Source organism: Panthera tigris, chromosome B1 (genome assembly GCF_018350195.1).
Source record: "Panthera tigris isolate Pti1 chromosome B1, P.tigris_Pti1_mat1.1, whole genome shotgun sequence".
Classification (NCBI taxonomy): Eukaryota; Metazoa; Chordata; class Mammalia; order Carnivora; family Felidae; genus Panthera; species Panthera tigris.
Genome location: NC_056663.1, coordinates 98,892,883 through 98,907,301, shown reverse-complemented (window position 1 = coordinate 98,907,301; position 14,419 = coordinate 98,892,883). Strand labels below are relative to the sequence as shown.

The 14,419-nt window shown below is 35.9% G+C and overlaps 2 long non-coding RNA genes across 4 annotated transcripts in view; both read left to right on the top strand.

The window, feature by feature from the left end:
• Window positions 1-1,265: 1,265 nt before the first annotated feature.
• LOC122237682 overlaps window positions 1,266-14,419 on the top strand; it is a 38,296-nt gene continuing 25,142 nt past the window's right edge. Inside the window, exon 1 of one of the 2 annotated variants that reach the window (XR_006216281.1) lies at window positions 1,266-1,307. This is a non-coding gene — a long non-coding RNA (uncharacterized LOC122237682). Of the gene's footprint in view, window positions 1,308-11,771; window positions 11,825-14,419 lie in introns of those variants that run through there. The other variant, XR_006216282.1, reaches the window with a different exon arrangement.
• LOC122237683 lies at window positions 1,308-6,015 on the top strand. Of its 2 annotated transcripts, none has more exons than XR_006216284.1 (3): window positions 1,308-1,391; window positions 3,938-3,973; window positions 5,610-6,015. It is a non-coding gene; the product is annotated as an uncharacterized LOC122237683 (long non-coding RNA). The 2 variants fall into 2 exon arrangements; XR_006216283.1 differs by lacking the exon at window positions 1,308-1,391 and adding an exon at window positions 3,088-3,199.

The window sequence follows — 14,419 nt, the reverse complement described above, 5'->3', positions numbered from 1 at the left end:
GGGGCACAATGGTGGACACAGGGTAAGTGCTCAACACATATCACTGAAATAGTGAGGAGAAATAAAAGAGTGATAATAATCACGCACAATCCTGAACGTTGTTCATTTTGAAAATGTTTCGCTTCTAAGCAATGAACCTAGATACATTGTTTCAGAGCAAAAGTAAAAATAAATAAAATATAACATACATACATGCATCCATAGAATGGAATGATATGATAAATAGCTATCAAAAGAGACCATTTGTGTCTACAAAATTGTATATTCTTTATCACCTATCAGTAGTGTATAGAGTTATGACTTCTAAAGTCAGACTACTGTTAATCAAGGTGGTAGCCTTACCAATTATTAGTTGTGTGACATTGGGTAAATCTACTCACTTCTGTATCATTTCCTTAACTGTAAAAAGATCATAGCTGCTCATAAACTAGTGGTGAGGATTAAATGAATTATCTCATAGAAGTGCTTAGAGAAGTTACATTGTTGGTGCTATATTCATGTTAGCTACTATTGCCTCTTACATTATTAGAAATGGAAATAACGTCACACCCTTATTTTATCTCATCTGAACTACTATAGTAGTCTCTCCATCTCTAATCCTTTCTACAAGTCATGCTACATACATTCCATTCAGAAAAATTTTTCTAAAACATGTTCTTGTTATGTCAGATCTATACATGAAAATGTCCACTGTCCACTGTCCACACACACACACACACGCATGCACAATTAATTTTAGGTATATATAATTTTTAGCCTGGTATTCAAGGCTTCTCTCAACCAAATTTTACAATCTTATTTTCTACTGTCCCTTCCACTTATCTTCCCCATAAATTAAATTGAATTACCTATTTTCTGAAATGACCCTGCACTTTTCCTTCTATGATTGGCTCTCCTGATCTTTCTCTTTGCTTACAGTGTTGATTCCTCATCTCTCCCATTAATCTTTGAGTCCAGTAGTTTGAATTACTATACTATAAAGATAAAGATGTTATAAATATAAGGATGTATACACAAATATGGGTAGTCCTTTCATTGTTACTGAAACTACTCATCTGTTAATTTTGTGCATCATAGCAGGACTAGTGTTTATAGTATGCATTTTTTTAAAACTATCTAATATTCTTGGCTTGTTCATTAAGACTTTCCATTGCTTCCTAGATTTATGGACGGCAAATTCTATTTTGTAACCTAGGAGATGTGCCACTATGATACATTGTTTACATCACCTGCAAGGTGACATCTTACATTATTGAGTAGTCTTGCTGAGAGATATCTCATCTTTGACAATGACCCAAGACAAGCATGTAAGATTCATTTTATGTGATGGTTGATCCAGTTTTAACTCAATTTTTGTTAAATCGTAAAATTTAGTTTATGTTTTGATTCTGGTAAGTAATTAGCTGGGTGATCACGAGAGGCCCATTCTTTTGATAAAAAGCTTTCTATGTTCTGTAAATTGGAGAATAAACAAGAACATGTAAGTGAATTATACCCAGCTCAGTGAGATAAAGGAAGCAGATTTTTAATGAGATTGTGAGAAGAGGAGAGTTTTAATTGAAAACCTTGGATTTGGGTTCTTGTTTGACTGGTTTGTAGTTTAAGGCAGTTGACTTACCTTTTCTTTGTGAAGTAGTTTTTATCTTTGAAGTAGGGCTACTGGTGCCTGGACAGCCTCCCTAATAAAGCACCTGAGACCTTGTACCTCTGAACATTTTGAAATTTTATGCTCCACAAATGAAAGAGATTATTATTGGAAAAGAATAAGATAATGTTTAAGCTTTTTTTTTCTATGTTTAAGTGTAATTATATTGTGACTTCAGTTGAAACATTAAGAGGAATAGTTTTAATATTTTTAGTTATTAATTATATTCTGATATAGATGATCTGATAATAGATTTGCTATTTTCTGCCCACCACTAAGCTGGGTTTTTCATAAATATAGAAGAAAAGTCTATGACTTCTCAGAGCCTTGGAGGAGGGAGGACCACTTGTGAGGGAGGAAGCATGAACGCCTGGGCACTGGACGCTAACTGCTAGGGTTTAGAAGAAGGAGGAACCAAAGAAATATGTATCGGTTTTCTATTGTTTCTGTTAACAAATTACCACAAACGATGTGGCTTAAAACAACTCTAGTTTATTCTCTCCAGTCTGAAGGTTAGAATTCTGAAGAGTGCAAATGTCTCAAGTTGTCAGCAGGCCTAGTTCCTTCTGAAGGTTGTAGAGAAGAATCCATTTCCTCCAGCTTCTAAAGGTGCTAACTTCCTTGTGGCCTATATGCTAACATTACATGCTCATGGCCTAGCATCACATCATTTCTCATCCAGCCTCTGACATCATGTCACCTTCTTCCTCTGACCTTCTTGCTGCCCTCTTATAAGGATGCCTGTGATTACACTGCCCCCCCCCCCCCCCCCCCCCCGCTGCCGCCCGGATAATCTAAGCTACTTCCTTAAAAGTCTTCACTTAAGCACGCCTGCAAAGCCTCTTTCCTATGTTGGGTAACAACTACAGGTTCTGGGGATTAGGACGTGGATAGCTTTGGCGGTGGGGCATTACTCAACCTATCACAGAAGAGGAACCTTCAAATTGTCGGTATATTATGGATTAAAACAGCACCCTAAATTACTGAATTTTATAGCTTCAAGACAGTCACCACTAACTAAAACAGAGGCCAAAAACATGAATTGACTATAGCAACTACTTTTCTAATCTCAATGCTTTTTTTTTTTCTGTTTTGTGACTAGAAATTTCTTCTTTTTAAAGTTCTCTTTAAATGTATTTATTTGTTTTGAGAGGGAGCTAGAGACAGCCAGCACATGCAGGGGAGGGGCGGAGAGAGAGGGAGAGAGAAAGATTCCCAAGCAGACTCCAGGCTATCAGCACAGAGCCTGATGGAGAGCTCAAACTCATGAGCTGGATACTTAACCGACTGAACCATCCAGACATCTCAGTGACTAGAAATTTCTAATGAAAGCAGTACTTAATGGGATGACCAGCCTTTTCTTTCTTAGCATATTCTGATGGACTTTTTAAATAGGCTTACCTATTTTACTTTGTCTTCACTTTGAGCGAAACCACTTTTGATGATCTTACCATCTTCTGTCCAATACCTACTGGATGAAATTAATTTTGAACCAGAATATAAATGATCGAAAGCTTTCAACTGATAAAACTGAAATAGGATCAAGTGATGACTGTAAGTCTCTATTACAATGTTGCCTAGCAACGTAGTTGCAGCTTTCCATTATAAGGAATGATACTATTATACAAAGGCATCTTAGAAAAGAAATGAAGGGTAAGAAGTTCTAAGCTTACAAAGAAGCTATCATTTCAGGGCATAGGAAAATAAAGTCATTGAGCTATCCAGTGAAGGTCACAGAACTAAAAGGATAAATTATGATTTAAGTATATTAAAATTTTAAAGTTAGTGTTTCCTTATTTCCTATTATTTATGTTCCAGTGCTTTTCAGTCCTTTGTAGCCTAATATCTTGAAAAAGCAAAAAACAAAACTCATTAAAGAATAAACACACAAGTATCATGACATTCTATGACCAAGATCTATAGTAACACTGAAGTCTTTTGTAAACATTTGACATTTATTTTTGTGAACTTCAGAGTGTTACAGCCTTCTTTTTTTTTGGCATAAATAAATAGAGCTTTAATGCTACTTAATGTTTATTTTGAATCAAATGAAATGGAGACATAAGGTAATAATAAGGGTCTGTTCGTCTAAGAAAATCTGTAAAACATAAAGTCATACCAAATAATGTCTTAAGTGTCAAATGTCTTTAGATGTTTTATCTATGGCAATATATTAATATGAAGTGTCATACATAATAGAGAGAAAAAGAAGTTCAGGTACATCGGTATGTTGGTTTAATTTTAAATAGGCCATTGATTTAAGTATTGATAACATTGGTTTTTATTTTTTAGAGTGGACATCATTTTAAAGTTACCTACTAAATTCAGGTAATGGTCTCTCTCTATTTGCCATTTTGTGAATCCATTATTAACATCCTTATAACAGGCTTGTTAGTTCAGCAGAGGCCTTCAAGGCTTCCAAAAGAAATCTAGGCTGGTCAGGAAGCTGACCTGGACAGTGGCATTCCATGAGTGGGTGTTTCCTATGCCAGCAAAGCTGGGGCCCCCTTGCAAATACGAAGTCTTTTAAAGCAATTAGGGGGTTCCTGCCAACTCCCACTCTTTTTTTAAAATGAGAGGCATCAGAAGCTCTGGGTCCATTTCCTGAAGCACAACTCCTATTCCTTCCTGCATGTGCAGCTCAAAGGCCCTTCTCCAAGTGCTGGATGGAGTCCAGGGGGCCATGAGCATCCTGCTAGTCCTACACCTGAAAGTTTTTCTAATAAATAAGCTCTAAGCATACACTATTTGTCATTTCTGGTTTTATTTGCACCCATTATTCAACCCTTCATTATTCAGATGAACTTATGGTGCCTTTAAAACTTTAATTGGTTTTCTTGTGGATATGAGAACTCCAGAGATATTACACAAGCCAGGGCCCATTTGCCGGAAAGATGTTTCAACTATAACATGACAAAAATGGTAAGAACCACTAATATGTATAAGTAACTTACCTTTTAAATGTTTGTAGTGGTAAAAAAATATTTAAAACTAAAATATTATCATCAAAGTCCTTTCTGGATCATTTCACACCTAAAATAATTTGTCTAAGTGGTCTTTAGATGGCTATATTAACTTCCTAGGCCTGACATATCAAGTTTCCACGAAATAGTGGCTTGAAACAGGAACTTACTCTCCCACAGTTCTGGAGGCTAGAAGTCCAAAATCCAATGTCAGCAGGCCCAGCTTCCCTATAAAGTTTCTAGGGGAGAATTCTTCTTTTCTTCTGGCTCCTGACGGCTCCTGGCTTCCTTTGGCTTGTGCTACTGTAAATCCAGTCTGCTTTAGTCTTTCCATGGGTTTCCTCCCTTATCTCTCTGTGTCCTTTTCTATGTCTTATAAGAACATTTTCTTTGGATGTAGCCTACCCCATTCTAGTATAATCTCTCCTCACTCATTACCTTAATTACATCTGAAAAGACCCTGTTTCCAAATAAAGTCACATTCTGACATTCTAGTAGACACGAATTTTTGACGGACACTATTCAATCCACTCTGATGGTATATGACGAATATTTATATAAGTAATTCCCAAGGAATATAGATGCTGTGTTTTCCCTTTTAGGAGAGAGCCTAATCTACTTACAAATCATGGTTGGCCAAACATTCAATAAATGTGTATAACACGATTCGGGTATTTTTGTGCAATCTGAGTTTCATCCAATGTTCCAAAAGTCCCAGAGGTAGTGAAAGACTAAGGTGGGGGAAGGCAGATAATTTACCCAACCCCCCTAGCCACACAGGTAAATTTTATTAAACATTTCTATAACCTACATCAGTAGGGAGAGGGGAGAAAGTAACCAAAGAATACCAAGTCATCAACTATCTCCTCCTCCTAATCGCTTGCTCTAATTTATGAGGCAAGGTTCTCTCAAGATCCCACAGTTACCTTACGGCGAAATGGTAGGAACTCTCCTGGGACTGATCAGTTTTTCCTGGTCTTCCTTTTTGTTGTTATTCACAGGGACCTATGGCTAGCTTCCTTTTTCCTAGAGACAGAAGAAACCGACTGATGACTGATCCATCGTCACCAAAGCTGCTACGTAAAAGTGAAAATCAAACATTCCTTTCTAATCAGTATATGGATCTAAGTGTCAAGAACCTTATCAGTTCTTCCTCCTTTGTTGCCTCTAGATTACATGGCAATATCAAACACTAATGGAATTGTATGATCAATAGTTACTGACAAAAGCAAAGCTTTTGCTTTCATTTATTGAAGTATATAAATATGCTGACTCTTTCTCTTCTTCCCTTGTCTATCAACATAAAATAATCACAAAACACAAATTTAAGAAAGCACTTTAAGAGCCGGCAAGTGACTTGAATGAATCTTTGTACATGAATTTGCTTAAAATATTTGGAACAATGCCATAGCCCATGTGATTGTTTCAATTTTTAAAAATAGGAACAAGTAGAAATTTTGATGAAAAAATGTATGTAATTTGTTTATTAAAAAAGGGCACAATCCTCCCTGTTACTTATTTTACTACATTTCTCTTTAAAAAGAAACATAAGGTGAATTATACAGACAAGTATAATGCAGCAAGATAAAAATATTAAATGAATTTATAAATATGGGTGAATGGAAATAAATGTCAGTAGTGTATAGAAGTCCTCCAGGAATGCACTAATTGGACACACTCAATAAAACCAGGCCCTGTCCCATTGCTAGAGGAGGGTTATAGATTGGCTGTACAGTTCCTACCAGCAAGGGCATTCAAAAAATCCTGGGACATGAAACTTCTCCATTATGTTCTAAATTAAAACACACCAGTGTAATTACAAGCAACTTTTCTTTGATATTAAATAAAGATGCATCTTACATGGGTTCTTATAAAAGGGGTTTGGGGTTATGTGGTGGAAAAGGTCCTTATTTATAGCCCCAGAATTAATACAGTAATGAATTGTAGGTTGATGTTTGTATTAAAATGTCTCAATAGAGGCCATAAAGCGAAAGAACAGTCCAGTGGACTAGGATGTTTATAAACAACCCAGGAACACTTACATGCAACAGCTACAGAAGAACCACCAAATTAGGACTATTCTGGCTCCTAAGATCAATTTAAAAGCACATCTCAACTGTTACGAAAATTATCTAAACATGCTTCACACCACCTGCAAGTCCTGTTTAAGGTAACAGTTTATATTCTTAAGTGATTTTCATGACTTAATGATTTTTCAGTAAAATATGTCAGAAATATTATATATAAATACATAGTTTCATAAGAAACCTTTAAAAAACTCTCAAATATGTTTCATAACATTCAATTTGTTTTCATTTGAAAATTTTTTGTTAACATTTACTCATTTTTGAGAGACAGAGAGAGACAGAGCATAAGCGGGGAAGGGGCAGAGAGAGAGGGAGACACAGAACCTGAAGCAGGCTCCAGGCTCTGAGCTGTCAGCACAGAGCCCGACGTGGGGCTTGAACTCACGAACTGCAAGATCATGACCTGAGCCAAAGTCAGACGCTCAACCAGCTGAGCCACCCACAGCACAGCACTTGAAAAAATTTATTTTCATATATAATCTCAATGGCACCTGTGACATTTAAATGTTGCCTACAGAGTACTGACCAAGCAGGGCTGCACAAAAGGTCTTACAGCTTTTGGGTTGAGACACGCTTTAACCAAGAAAACAGAGAAGCTTCTCATGCAAACTGCCCATGGTTCCAACAACCCAATCTTGTTTGATATAATATATTGATCATATAGAGAATTTCACCTTAAGAAATTCTCCTTAAAGAACATCTTGGCACTTTTTAAAAATGGTATTCATTTATTTTGAGAGAGAGAGACAGAGAGACGGAGAGAGACAGAGGAAGGGGCAAAGAGAGAGGGAGAGAGAGATAGACAATCCTAAGCAGGCTCCACACTCAGCTGGGAGCCTGATGTGGGGCTCAATCCCACGAAACTGGGGTCATGATCTGAGCTGAAATCTAGAGTCTGACACTTAACTTGCTGAGCCACCCAGGCACCCCATGGCACTCTTACCTAGCTTTGTACTACTGGTTTGCAGCCAGTGGTTCTTATAATTTTTGTCCCTCCAAGGTCATTGGAGGATGTATGTTCACAGAACACTTTCAAGAATGGTAGGATTTCCCTCTCACTAAACTGAAGGACTAGTAGTGGTGAAAAAGGAAACTAAGAGACCTTAAAAGAACACTATCACCACCCACTCAGCTGTAGAGACCAGTAGAACTGTCTGGTCAAAGTCCTCTATGGTCTAAGTACACCTGGCAGTAGGGGCTGCACCTGTACTCAATATGGTCTGGGGCTAGAGCACAAGTGTTACAGGTTCTGGGCAGCTGGCATTCCCCAACATTCTCAACTATTGGCCCCCAAATTTATTCTTCTTGGTTCTTGACCCCTAAGCATTTATCACCCCTCTTACAAATATATTCTTGTGCCCGTGCACAAAGTGGAAAGCCACAGAAGATTGGAATCTCTCTTCTAGAGAGACCCCAAGGACACCTCTCTGGGTCCTGCCCAAGCATGCCTCTTTGCAAGGTGGTGAGAAACCAGTAGCCTTTCCCTTCTGTCTCCACTGTCTGTGACTTCCAAACTAGAAAAACTGATGCTCCAAGCCTCTACTTATAGAGGCCATACTTCTATAAGCCTCCACTTATACAAATATAGGCCTTGCATATAGTCGAGACCCCACGAAATATTTAAAGGAATTATAGTTAGGAAAAGGATAAGTAAGAGTAGCAAAATAGAAGAAATTGATACCAAACACACTATATTCAACTGTCATGTTTTTCAGCATTAAATAAATAGATATATGAAAATCTTCAAATATTCATTCCTCTTGTTTGGAAAACATGTAAAAAATATTGCCATTTAACGGATGCCAACTAAGCAACAGGTGCTATGTATGTTAAGAAACAGTAAATTGTCTGTAATCATCATGATAACTCTATTTGATAGGCATTATCATAGATATTCTCATTTTACGGAAAACTGAGGCTGGACAGTTTAACACAATAGTTTAAGTGGCTGAATGGGGATTGAAACTCAGGTCTGTGGCTACCAAGTCCCAGAAAGTTCTAATGCATCACTTTGACTTGAACTGATGTCTATGTTTTTTAGGGGGAAAAGTTAATATGGTGGCTGCTCATAGAAAACGAAGAATTTTCTACTCAATGGTATTTTTGCATAGGAAATCTACGCAAGGTTGGAAGAATGACTAGAAGCCATAGTGTATCTGATTCAAAGAAGCACATTTAATTTGAAATGCCACGTTAGCTGGTTGAAGAGAGACATATGTAAAAACAGTCATAACAATAGCAGATTACTCCATTATACACATACCTCTTATAAAACACAAATTGGCATTTAAAAATATAGCCCATCTTAAAAAATCACTAGGAAATTACTAGTAACTCAATGTGAATTACTCTTTGGTGTCATAGTAAACATGGGCAACAGGTTTATTTTCACTACCATGTCAAAGCCCAGCAATTAACAAAATTCAAAGAAAAAGAAAAGTTACTCAGTGGAAAACAGACCTTTTGTTTTTGGTTTTTGGTTTTTTTCAGTTAATTTCATATTTGATAGTGGGGGAACAAAACTGCAGAGATAAAATTTAGGGATTTTACTGGAACTTTATTAATTTTTCAATTTAATTTTCCTGAGTGAAATGTGGTCAAGCAGTGGTCAAATTTCCTTATCTTCTCTGATGAGAAAAGTTGAAAAGAATTTAGTTGAGTTAAGAGAATTAGGTCTGGAGGTAGCCATGAATTCTCAAATGAGACATCTGGTTTAGAAATAATTTCTCTTCTTTGGCAGTATCATTACTCTAAGTTAGCTATTCTACTCCCATTGTTGGAATTTATTACATTGATGTATAATATATGTGAAAATTATATTGATATTACTTGTTAAAGATGTGAAAATGCATACAATTTTGCTTCATTCTATGTTGATCGTCAAATATGTTTTAAAAAAACAGTTTAAAATTATAATGGTTATGATTTGTCATTTACTTTTCCTTTTTTTAATTCCTTTGGCTCTCTAATTTTTTTTTAAGTTTTTGTTGTTTCCTTTATGTGCTACCAATGAGGAAAAGTTGTTTAAGAGATGCAAAATAGCTTCCTAGCTGAAACTTCCTCACCACCAATCATACCAAGTGATCAGTGTCCCTAGAAATAGAGACTATTATAATGCTCCACAGCATTTACTACATTAGTGTCCATTATGGACTTTGAGAGGAATTAAAATAAAGAGGCACGTTTGACACAAATCACTGTGATGCCCAAAATACATACACTGGCCATCAAGAAAAAGAGGCACCAAGATTTATATGTGAAGGATGTTATGTCTCCCCAAAGGTTCAGGATGTGTTTTCTGGTTTTGATGCTACGTGGCAGTTCACATACAGAAATAAACGCAATAAGACCATCAAAAGAAACAAATCCTCTGAGTTTGGCCGTAAATACACTCATAGTTCATACTTGCATAGTGAGTAGGTTACGAATCAGAATTTGCTTTTCTCTGATTCTTCAAATATTCTGGATTGTTTAAACAATTTGATTCTCTCTAATTCTTAACACACTTGGTGCATTGTTTTTATTTCTTTTTTCCACTGCTTAGACCAGACAAATCAAATAGTGTGAATAAACTTGTATGAAGTCTGCTAAAGGCTTTCTGCAAATACTTACTTGGAAGAGTTTGGAAACATCCTTTGTCATGACTGTTTTAAACCCAGTCTCAGTACACTGCCTTTAACATTTAATGCTGACAACTGGAAAAATATAACAAGGCAAAGCTGGAGAATCTGGTAGTAACAAATTTGGTTAATGTCCAGGAAAATAACAATAAAGAAGTCATTATTGTCCCATCTCATGTGAAATCTATTGTCAATAGTTCTTTTTTCTTTAAAGGTTTATTTATTTTTAAGAGAGAGAGAGCACACACACAAGCAGGGGAGAGGCAGAGAGAAAGGGGGAGAGAGGATCCGAAGTGGGCTGGACGCTGACTGGCTGACAGCAGCCAGCACGATGCAGGGCTCGAATTCACCAACCACAAGATCATGACCTGAGCCAAAGTCAGCCGCCCAACCGACTGAGCCACCCAGGTGCCCCTTGTTACCAATATTTCTAATGTACTGCTACCACCTATGTTATGGTATAGATGGGCACCATACTCGGTTATAATTTAATTGCTCTGTTCCTGATTATGTCTAGTTTTAACTTCACTGAAATGTAGCTGTGTTTCTAATTATGCAAGTGTTTTATTGGAGACATATGGTTTAAAACTAAGATATTTTTTCATAACTTTCTATTTTTTTTCTATTTTATTAAGGAACCATTGACACTTAGGCATAAAGCATAATATCAAAGTTTTAGAGTCACAAACAGGTTTTGTGACATTAGCTTGCTGGTCCTTCTTTATTGTCATTCTGTTCTAGACCAAACATTTTCTAAGTAAATAGAAAAATGGATGTAAGATTTAAGATAAGGTGGGAGGGAGAGGTGACATAGAAAATTTGTATAAGTAAATCAAATATTGATTTTAAATTTATGCAGTCTTTTTACATAAATACTCTTTTATTTGATATACTTAATATGTTCTGAACAAAAATAATACTGATTTTAGCAGAACAAGAAATAAAACAGCTTTTGATTTCATGCCAAAATTTAAGCATCTGACATTTAATTCATGGTATTTAAAATTTCTGAGATTATAGAAATCAGATCATTATTTTATAATCTTATGTTTTCAGTTTGAAATAACACATCTGGAATTTTAATAAAAAATAATGCATTAAAAGGTAGATCGTGATATTACCTTATCTGTAAATTTTATTTGTTTGGCTACCAGATCAATAGATTTCACAGTACGATTAATTATAAAGTAAGTTTTAATTTGACATTTCAGATTGCTAAGCCTATTGATTTTTCAGAACTCCTTCCCCAAGTTCTATTTAAAAAATGCATAAGGCTCTTTCTCTAAATAGACTGAGTGCAGACATTTTACTTTATTAGCTTACCAATGATATTATGTTCAGAATGTCACTGGAATCTTTTGTTGCTATCATTAGCTGGAATTCTCAGTCTCCTTCACTCTTGCAAGCTTTTTGCTCTACATTTCTGATGCTTTATTCATCTCTATAATCTTCACAGACCTGGGAGACTGTTGAGAATATATAGTTGAACATCTTCAAAATTTTTCCTGGGTAAGTGTGGGATTTGCCTAAAATTCACCAGGTCATCATAATTCTAGTATACTTGTTTTTGTTTGTTTTATATCTGACTTTGATTTTAAAATCTCCCCCTTCGAAAAATTGGTATATGTAATTCAAAGTCCTTATTTTAAAAATATTTAAAAAATGATCTGTAAATCCTGTTGTGTCTCTAATGTTCTGTAGGTCTGTGGTTTATAAAATACTGGTCCATAGTTGTCTCATTTAATCTTATCTGTCATAAAGCCTAGCATGTTGTAGGGGGGAATGTTTCCATATTTTAATATAATAAATATATTTAATCACATATATAATATATGTATACACCATTTTCCCAATAATAAAAGAAAATTAAAACCAAGAGTAGTCAAAGTGGAAAGAGTTGGCTTAGGCTTGCGTTTGAACCCCAGGTCTAGCATTGACTAGACTGGGGACAAATTGTCATCTCTCAGAGCCTCAGTTACATCATTTGACAAATGGGATTAACATCAGAGAAGATTTTGGAGGAGTAAATATGCATAAATCTAATACATAGCAGAGTTCAAAAGTTATTTTCCTTTACTTTTGACTCTAAATATTATTTTCTGTAGGGTATATTATTCAGTTAGAAGGTATTGGGTTGATAACATGGGAATCTGCACTAATTCTCCCGTGACAAATAATTTAAAGTTTTTTTTTTTTTAGTACCTCACACTGAGCCAACGGGAGAATTTATATATTATCATTGTCAACAGATTTACTCACTAAGGTGCCTTGCCTCCCTATATCGTGATTTGCCCACTTTTCTCTACCAGGACAGTCCAAGACCCTATCATTCACCAACTGGATTATTGAAAGTCTTATTTAATTTCTAAGGCATTTGGTCACAGTGATAATGGATTTACAGGATTTGTTACTTTGTTAGTTGCATAGTTCGTTTTTATGACAAGAGAAAGATATCCACATATTATATGATCTTAACATATGTGTCTTGTATAGTGATTAGTGATCACTTTTTAAATCCAGGTTAACTTTACAAAAGGTCTTCATTCTCCCACCATTCTACCAAAAGTGCTCTTGCCTACGTAAAAGAACCTCTAGTTTTCTAAAACCCATGGTAATTTCAGAGTCCTCAACTTATGCAACCTCTTAGCTGCATTTTTTAACATGATTAATGGCCTCTTACTTCTTGAAACATGTTACTTGCTTGAATTTGGGATCCATGCTTTCTTAGTTTTCCTCTCTCATCAAACCCTGATTGGTCTCTGTTTCCTGGGTGGAATAAACGAATCCATGCTCTTTCTCTCCTGTATAATATTGGAATGGCCTAAGGCACAGTCAGGGAACCTTCTCTATTCTCTATCTATACGCACTTCAAAGGGTTCTCATTCCAGAGCAACAGTGACTTTAAAATGTATCTACACTCTGTACTTGAAATTGTGGATTATTATCCTGGTCCTTTCTTCTGATTTCCAGAGTGTATGTCCAGCTTTCTAGTTTATCACCTCATCCATGCTTACTAGGTATTCCAAACTTCGTTTTCTTTGTTTTTTTTTTTTAATCAGTATTCATTTTCACTAATTTCTTTTCTCCCCCTTCTAAATACAGAAATCAAAACCTAGAGAAATTGGAAGTTTATTTCTGAAAATCCTTTACCAGAGTTTCAATATAGATTCTGCTAATGAGAAACAGTTGTCTGGAATTTAAGTGATGGTATAGAAGGAGAAGCAATTACTTTTATGGTAGTTATAAGGAAATGTGGTTTTGCTCAGCACCTTCCTTGCGTTCTCTTGTGAATTATTCACTTTGTTGCCAGAAGCTGCTAAGATAAATGCAAGCACTTTTCACGATGTCTGTGCTTAGTGATTCCCTAAAGCGAGCGGTGACTTCCCCTGATCTTTTTGTCTCCAGCCATTCAATAATTTCTCAGTCCATATATTTGAATGTCTTCTTGTTCATAATATGAGAGTAATTCTTATATTTTGGTCCAACCTTGAATTCTCAATCAGTGAGGAAATAGACCATCAAAGATAGAATTAATTGATTCCTTGTTCTGGTTAGACATGAAAGCAGTAATGTTCTCATCACTGGTGGGAATAGAGACACTGTTTTTCCATGGTATGAAGTAGCAAATTAATTAGGTAAATTACCTCTTATGGAATGAAGTTTCTATCAGAAGCAGGCTTGCTTGGGATGATAAAGTAGTTATTGCTATAAAATATTATCATGAAAATATGAGTACAAAAATCTGGGAAGGACTGACTGCTTCTGAATACACTGAAGGGCAACAGAAAGAAAATGACAAGCTTGGTCTACATTCTTAGACAAAGACATGGTTCAGAGAACTAATGGGACTCCATGATTAATATCCCCTCCTTCTTCCCACATACTTCTGTGGAGAACAATCAGTCAACTATGAACTGTTGAATTATAGCACAAATTCATTCACAGTGTTATTGGTAATTTTATATGAAACTTTAGGTCTCATTTTGGGAACTGTGAATTGGAGTGAGGCAGATTTGAGTGAATGCCAATGAACCTAAGTATCTACTTCAAATTCATTTGCAGTTAGAGTCGCCACCTTCTTCCCCTTCTAAGGTTATGCTCTCA